We start from the raw sequence: 8587 nt of genomic DNA on the forward strand, positions 1-8587 counted from the left end.
TTGACTGGACTGCATCTTTGCTATTTTTTGTTTGTGTTATTTGAAGATATTCAGTATAGGTTACTAGGTATAAGTTAATTTCATATTGTTTTTTTTCTACCATTTTTAGGAAGCCCCATTCACATATTTTGTACTATATTGAATTTGCACACATGACCATAATATTACAGCTCACACTGTTAAGCACTAGAGATGAGCGAGTACTGTTCGGATCAGCCGATCCGAACAGCACGCTCGCATAGAAGTGAATGGACGTAGCCGGCACACGGGGGGTTAAGCGGCCGGCCGATGTCAAAGCGGAAGTACCAGGTGCATCCATTCATTTCTATGGAGCGTGCTGTTCGGATCGGCTGATCCGAACAGTACTCGCTCATCTCTATTAAGCACCATTGTCACTTACCTCTTTATGCATTTAGCAGCCTATAAATCTATTGCTTGGTAGATGTACTGTATATCTATCACTGCTCATTTTCTTCTCCTATTCGTCCTGTGTCAGTTTCCACTGTTATTCTAGAGTTATATTCACAAACCATGAACTAAGGTATAAACATTCACATACACTTGGGAGGTATTTCAGTCTTTGCAGACTGGTGGAATGGATCCAGATGAATGAGTTCTGTATTTGGAATAAATATGATAAGAGCCGTTGCAGCTACCTTCACGCTTTACTGCAGTGACTGACAATGAAGACAATGATCCAGATGTGTGACTGCTAAGTGTATCGCTTACTTAATTAACTTAAAGGGCAAGTGTCTCAACAAGCAGTTGGGAGAAAGTTAATGTAATATCAGCTTAGCAGGCACCAATTATTCTATGTGGGTGCGTGTGACAGATGATGGTACAAACTGTGCGCTGTCTGTTATATGTAGTGTGGTAAATGGTAACACTTCAGTGTAGATCCAAAGGGTCTAATAGGAAGCACAATTCCTTGGCAGTGATAATGTGCTAATAATCTGTTAACTAGCCTGGCAGAGGAGCGGGTATCAGACATGTGCTGCGAATTCAAATGCCCTGACTGATATAGATAGAGCATGTTTCTAGGTAACCACTTCTAGCACAAAGATGTCTGCACCAAGGTGAATGGGTTCATCCCATTGTCTACGGTGTGTATGGTATTATTGAATAACAATTGGCAGAAATCATTGGTTGTCATGTCCACTGTTATAACTGGTATTAACACTTATGCATTTCAGGTACATGCCTTTTACTGTTCATAACACAGTAGTTTCAGTCATTCCCTATGTTTAAAGGCATAGAGAACGAAAGGTAGGAGAAGAATAGCCTTTCTTAAGGCTATTCCGACGTGTTACTCAGAAAAAAAATGTGTTTGAAAGATAGGATCCCTTTAAAGGGACTCTATAATTAAAAAACACTCTTTAAACTAAACGCATCTAGAAATAACCTTTATAAACCTCTTATTCATCTCTTACCTTTATCATGAGGGTGCATGAGGGTCCATTTTTTTAATTTCTCTTCTTTATGCTAATTGTGCTCAGAAAGTACAAGGAGCGTTTCCCATGTGCTCTAAACACAGCGTTGTCATCCATCCAGTGCCACCTTTCTGCTGCTCCACTGGCCATTCTCCTCCTCTTCTTCCAGGAATAGCCTTTCTCATTTTCCTCCTCCTCTTCTTCCAGGAATAGCCTTTATAAAAGCTAGTCATCTCTTGCCTTTACCTCGAAGGTCCACACCTCTGTTTTTTAATTTCTCTTCTTTTCTTTATGCTAATTGTGCTCAGAAAGCAAAAGGGTCGTTCTTCCTGTGCTCAGAAAGCACAAAGGGAGTTCCCCCTGTGTTCTGAGCACAGAGTTGTCATCCATCCAGCCCCACCTTTCTTCTGCTCCATTGGCCATTCTCCTGCTCTTCTTACAGGAAACCACCACATGTCTGTCGGCCATTTTGTGGTGGTCTCGTGTAGGAGACCACCGCAAAATTTCGACAGAACAGCTGAATGTGCATGTTCGTCGGGCCATTTTGTGGTGGTCTCATGTAGGAGACCACCGCAAAATGGCGATGGAACATACGCAGTCAACTAGGCTATTCCTTCATGCTTTTAGTTTAAAACATGTTTTTTAATGATAGAATCCTTTTAAGGCTCAAATCAGATCTAATTTTTGCACCTATTAGGCATATACTACTGAAAAAGACAGAGTAAAACAAAAGTGACCATTTAGCCAATGCTGGTATTGTACATGTAGACTTACCTTTAATTCTCACTGTATAAGAAAACATAGGTCTAGATTTACTAAATAGTGAAAATTTTGGTACACATTCTGAAAATACACCAGCTTTCTCACAGTGACTGATGCTAGATGTTAAATCTGGTGTATGTTTAGGCTGTTTAGTCTAAGTGTATACCACCTTTAGTTGTCTTACTTTAAAGACTGAATTTTGGGACATTTTAACTCAATTTTGGTGCATCACCTATTTTCTGAGAATCCACATGTCTATTGAGTCAAAAACATAGAAGCACCAAAGATGCTCCTTGTTTATGCCAGTGTCTAGCAAATCTGGGTCATAGTCTACTATTAGAGATGGGCAAACCTCTCAAGATTTGTTTTTGAGTTGAACAAGTTTAATACAAACCACACCTTAAAGGGTTCATTTTTCAAAAAAGGTCTGTTAGTGTTAGGGCTCCTTCACACGGCGGATACGCTCACTGCTTTGGAGCGTGTAAACGTTCCGTAGCAGTGGCGTCTAAAGCAGTTCCCATTGTTTTCTATGGGAGCCGGCAGACGCGCGCTCCCCATAGAAATGAATGGAAAAAGCAGCCCATTCATTTCTATGGCGAGCGCGCGTCTGCCGGCTCCCATAGAAAACAATGCGATCTGCTTTTAGACGCCGCTGCTACGGAACGTTTACACGCTCCAAAGCAGTGAGCGTATCCGCCGTGTGAAGGGGCCCTTATTATTAGATTAATAAGTGCACCCAAATACCTTTACCAGTGTTTTGAGTGATTTCTGGGTTTCTCTGTGAGATCCTGGCATCTTCTGCGTTTGTTTACATTTGCATCTTCCTCTTCTGTTTTCCTACAACTACCATGATGCCTTGGTCCACTAGAGCTGACTCACACCACCTCCCTCTCTCATTCCCTCCCAATCCCTTTCTCACTCACACCCCCTCTATGTTTCCCTAACTAGCCCACCCACTACTAGCCCTTCCTAACTCAACTTCCCCATCCCATCATATTTACCTGTCTTCTGGTCAGGACCTTCTGGGCACAGGACATCACTTCTTCTGGTCGGCTGGCACTTCCTCTTCTTCAGGTCTGCTGGCCACCCATGCCTGAGCAATAGAGCCAGAATGCCAGTTACTATCCATAAGAAGTAATTTCCTGTGCCCAGAAGGTCTGGAGAAGAAGATAGGTAAGAATGATGGGGTGGGTTAATATACAGTCCTATGAAAAAGTTTGGGCACCCCTATTAATCTTAATCATTTTTAGTTCTAAATATTTTGGTGTTTATAACAGCCATTTCAGTTTGATATATCTAATAACTGATGGACACAGTAATATTTCAGGATTGAAATGAGGTTTATTGTACTAACAGAAAATGTGCAATATGCATTAAACCAAAATTTGACCGGTGCAAAAGTATGGGCACCTCAACAGAAAAGTGACATTAATATTTAGTAGATCCTCCTTTTGCAAAGATAACAGCCTCTAGTCGCTTCCTGTAGCTTTTAATCAGTTCCTGGATCCTGGATAAAGGTATTTTGGACAAACAATTCAAGTTCAGTTAAGTTAGATGGTCGCCGAGCATGGACAGCCCGCTTCAAATCATCCCACAGATGTTCAATGATATTCAGGTCTGGGGACTGGGATGGCCATTCCAGAACATTGTACTTGTTCCTCTGCATGAATGCCTGAGGATTTGGAGCGGTGTTTTGGATCATTGTCTTGCTGAAATATCCATCCCCGGCGTAACTTCAACTTCGTCACTGATTCTTGAACATTATTCTCAAGAATCTGCTGATACTGAGTGGAATCCATGCGACTCTCAACTTTAACAAGATTCCCGATGCCGGCATTGGCCACACAGCCCCAAAGCATGATGGAACCTCACCAAATTTTACAGTGGGTAGCATGTGTTTTTCTTGGAATGCTGTTTCTTTTTGGACGCCATGCATAACGCCTTTTTTTTATAACCAAACAACTCAATTTTTGTTTCCAAAATGAAGCTGCCTTGTCCAAATGTGCTTTTTCATACCTCAGGCAACTCTATTTGTGGCGTACGTGCAGAAACGGCTTCTTTCTCATCACTCTCCCATACAGCTTCTATTTGTGCAAAGTGCGCTGTATAGTTGACCGATGCACAGTGACACCATCTGCAGCAAGATGATGCTGCAGCTCTTTGGAGGTGGTCTGTGGATTGTCCTTGACTGTTCTCACCATTCTTCTTCTCTGCCTTTCTGATATTTTTCTTGGCCTGCCACTTCTGGGCTTAACAAGAACTGTCCCTGTGGTCTTCCATTTCCTTACTATGTTCCTCACAGTGGAAACTGACAGGTTAAATCTCTGAGACAACTTTTTGTATCCTTCCCCTGAACAACTATGTTGAACAATCTTTGTTTTCAGATCATTTGAGAGTTGTTTTGAGTAGCCCATGATGCCACTCTTCAGAGGAGATTCAAATAGGAGATCAACTTGCAATTGGCCACCTTAAATACCTTTTCTTATGATTGGATACATCTGGCTATGAAGTTCAAAGCTCACTGAGGTTACAAAACCAATTTTGTGCTTCAGTAAGTCAGTAAAAAGTAGTTAGGGGAATTCAAATCAATAAAATGATAAGGGTGCCCATACTTTTGCACCGGTCAAATTTTGGTTTAATGCATATTGCACATTTTCTGTTAGTACAATAAACCTCATTTCAATCCTGAAATATTACTGTGTCCATCAGTTATTAGATATATCAAACTGAAATGGCTGTTGCAAACACCAAAATATTTAGAACAAAAAATGATTAAGATTAATAGGGGTGCCCAAACTTTTTCATAGGACTGTAAGTGACGTTCTGTTTCTCCCCGTCCGGAAACGGAATGTCACTGGTAAATTGCAAAATGATCCAGGTAAATATAGACTTTTGGTAACCTAAGTAATTTAGAAGATAGGCAGGGGGAAGGGGGTGGTTTACATTAGAAAGATCAGTTTATCCCAAACAACCCCTTTAAATTGGCTATTGACTGTCCTGAGTTTTTTTAGTCTATACTGTTGACCGACACACTAATCCGTGTAATACATGGACATGTGAGTGGGCTGATTTGGCTTTTAAAAAAAAAAAAAAGCCACAAATAATTATCTGTTTATGAGAGAAATTGTGATTTTTTTAAATTTATTATACCACTGTGGCCCCAACAGTGTGGCATAGGGGAATGTGATGGACCAAGCCGCGGGACATGTCTGATCGAGTGGTGGCAGTGGTGGTAGCTGTGGCAACATTTGTGACAGTGAAGCAGGGCATAATATATTACTGCATTATCTATGCTGCTGTAACACACTGAATTTCCCCATGGGGGGACCATTAAAGGATTATCGTATTTTATAATATGATGGACTGGTCTGCAACACATGCCTGGTTGAGTGGCGGCAGTGGTGGGAGCTGTGGCAAATGTGTGGTAGTGCGGCAGGGAATAATGTGATTGACCAGGCTGAAGGACATGTCTGGCTAAGCAGTGACAGCTGTGGCAATATGCATGGCAGTGGCGGTAGCTGTTTAGGAGTAGCAGTCTGCTACAGCAGTACAGTAAATGGAACATGATAATAAAGGGAGACAGTGGCACCAGGTATATGAAAATCATCATGGATCCATGCCTGATTTATTTTGACAAAACTATTTTTTTCCATGCTAGCAGACACTTTTACCCTTTTAGCAGTCACAATGCCACCACTAGCATTGATCAAATTCTCATCCATTATGCTTAAGGCCAAACAAAATAAAACTCTGATGGCAAACTGGGCCAGGTCCTTCCACTGCTCTATCTATTGGCCCAGAATTCCATGGGGTCACAGTAATCTGCTGGAATATAGATGCACACGAGGTACAACTGTACCTGCTGGTGCAGCAGTTGAGTTTCAGTTGCCTGTTGTGGCATCAGTTGGTGCTGCAAGCTGAAAAATTTCTGCTTCATAATGCTCCAGATCCTGCATTGGACCTGGCTACCAATGCTGCTGCTTTTATTCCTGACACTAGTAGCTGTGGCACTGGCAAAGGAGGTGGAGTGCCGGATGAGTGAAGTGGACAGGGAGTGGGCAGAGGCCACCTGCATACGAGTGTGACTGACAGTTGCAGTGCTCTCCCAAAATGCTGCAGTAAGCTGAGTATATGGTTTATCCGGATAATATTGCAATTTTTCTACCCTTTGAGTAGCAGGGAAGAATTCTCCCATTTTGTCTATAACACTTGTCTAAGAGCACTGCCATCCAATACTCGTCCCTCTGCTTGATGTTAGTGAAACACTAATAAACTAATAATACATATAAGCAGTGGAGCATACTTCCTGCCATGCTTGCCAGCATATGTGCAAACCCCGGGGCCTGCCATGGTTGTTGTTCTTGGCCAGTGTGGTCATCGTCATCCTCATCATCTTGGAAGAAATAAGGGTCAGCCTCCTCCTCCTTTCTTCCGTCCTTCATTCTATACGTCTGTTTCCTTTAAGATATATAATAGAGGTATACCATCACTGATGCTGCAGTTGTCCCTGCTGACAAACTTGGTGGCTTCATCAAAGGGCTTGAGAAACTGACAAACCTCAAGGCCCTCATGAGCCTTCAATGACATATCTGGAAATAATGCATTGTCCATCTGGTCTGCTGCATATAGTAATCATTCAGTGTCTTCTACTGCTCACAAAGACTCTCTAGCATATTTAAGGTGGAATTATGCAGAGCTGTAGTGTTGCAGATAAGGTGGTGTAAAGGTAGACCGTTTTGTCTCAGCAAATAAAGTGATTTCTGGGTGTCTCTGGAGCTCCTGCTATCTCCTGCATTTGTTTACAGCTTCTTGCTATGTAACTTCCACAGTAGCTCCCTCTCACCTCACTTTCCCTCTTCCTCTCTCCCTCTATTGCATACACCTCCTCCCTGTCTCTCTAGCTATTCCGCCCACTACCAGCCCTTTCCGAACCTACTTAGACCAACCCCCAACCCCATAATATACTTACCTCTCTTCCTTCTAGTCTTTCTCCTGCAGGATGGCCCATCCTTCTTTTCTCATTCTGTTGGCGCGCTCTATTGTCCCAGCCCAGCGCTGGTCTGTGCTCTGCAGCCAATGATCCACCTCTACTGCGCAAATAGATACTGCGCAGAAGAGGTGGATTATCGGCTGCAGAGCACAGAGCAGATCTGGGCTGGGACAATAGAACGTGGCGGCAGAATGTAAATTTTTAATGAACTCTTGCCCCCCAAAAATAAATGTATTTTTACTAGCAAAGCCTGCGTGCCGGCCGCTTCCATTCATTTCTATGGGAGCGTGCTATTCGAAACGGCTGTTTTGAATAGTGTTTGCTCATCTCTAGTTGGGAACAAAGGTTATATGAGAGCACACACACATGACAAACATGTCCTTTACAGAACAGTAGAGAGGATTGTTTAATCTATTGACAAGTATGAGAGGCTCCCACAGTTTCCTTGTCCACCATCCGTTTCATTACACACCCCTGTCCAGAGACATATTGAGTTTCTCCGAAAATAAGACAAGGTCTGAAAAAAGTGCTAGGGAATGTTTTCTGGTTAGATCTTAATTTTTTCCATGAACAGCAATCACACATTTGATCACTTATTATTCAAATTTTTATCAGAGGCGAAACAGTGAAAAAATGGTGGTTTGGAATTTTTTGATGTTTATTTTCTCGTTATGGCATTCTCCATACAGGAAAAATATTTTTCTAAGTTAGTGGACTGGGCGATTACAGACACAGGGAAACCTAATGAGTTTCAGTTTAATTTTTGTTTTATATGTATTGTAAGGAAAGAGGGTGATTTGAACTTTTATTTTCTTGGGTTCTTTTTATATATATATTTTTTTAATTCTTTAACTACCCCTAAGGGGCTTGAACCTGCTATTGTCCATAGACTGCAATGCAACTGTATTCATTGCATTCACTACATCAACCAGCCTTAATGGTATTCCTACGAAAGGCCTAGGAGCCTTCATAAGGCCCCCTGCTGTCAAAGGAACAGGTCAGGTCCAGTGGTTGGGACCAACACCAGGGGCAGTTGTAATAATTTTGGGAGTGTCACACTCAGCAAGTACGGTAATCAGAGTGAAGTCTGATCGTGGGAATTAGATCCGGGTTTTTGCTGTACATTACAGTGGCAACCTAGCTATGGTCGATGCTCTACAGCAGAGCAACCGCAATCTTTAAGGAAAAGGAATCCACTGTAATCATATGATAGATGTCAGGAAAGGGTTAAACTTAACCGTAAATAGGTGTAACGTCTCTGCCTGTTCGGGTCTCTGCGGCACCCTCCGCTTGCACGGAGTTCAGTTTGATTCTTTGCTTAGAGTTTTTAGTTGCTCTGTAATTGAATTTCCACCACGCCCATCTCCTGCACCTTGTTTCCTTATGTTCTTCAAATAGTTAATTC

This window comes from Leptodactylus fuscus, chromosome 6 (assembly GCF_031893055.1).
Source record: "Leptodactylus fuscus isolate aLepFus1 chromosome 6, aLepFus1.hap2, whole genome shotgun sequence".
Lineage (NCBI taxonomy): Eukaryota > Metazoa > Chordata > Amphibia > Anura > Leptodactylidae > Leptodactylus > Leptodactylus fuscus.